We start from the raw sequence: 413 nt of genomic DNA on the forward strand, positions 1-413 counted from the left end.
CCACCTGTGCCCCCCAAATGAGCCGTGGCTCCATCCTCCACCCCGACCCTGGCTGGGCAACACCTACCCCAACCCCACTCCCTCCCTCACCACAGGAGGCACTGAACTGTCTTCCCCCCACGCCCCTTCTCTCCCCCCTCCTCTTCTATCACAACAGACTTAGCAGCTGGATGGGAAATCGGATCGGTATCGGCCGATATGCCTCCTTAAAAAGAAGCTATTGGTATCGGCTCCCAAAATCTCTATCAGTGCACCCCTACTGTTTAATCATATTTTAATCCAGATTCCATTTCTAAATCTATCAAGAGATTTATAACTATGTTACAGACCTATAGATAGTCCTAAGCACAACCACAGAAGGTGCTGTACAGACTGCTGTAAGTCTTAGCTAAAATTTGCCTTTGGGCCTGCTG

At 49.9% G+C, this 413-nt stretch overlaps 1 protein-coding gene across 4 annotated transcripts in view; it reads right to left on the reverse strand.

The window, feature by feature from the left end:
- Window positions 1-413, reverse strand: part of ING5 (inhibitor of growth family member 5) — a 43,244-nt gene that overhangs the window by 33,465 nt on the left and 9,366 nt on the right. The window lies entirely within an intron of this gene.

This window comes from Alligator sinensis, unplaced genomic scaffold (assembly GCF_000455745.1).
Source record: "Alligator sinensis unplaced genomic scaffold, ASM45574v1 scaffold863_2, whole genome shotgun sequence".
Classification (NCBI taxonomy): domain Eukaryota; kingdom Metazoa; phylum Chordata; order Crocodylia; family Alligatoridae; genus Alligator; species Alligator sinensis.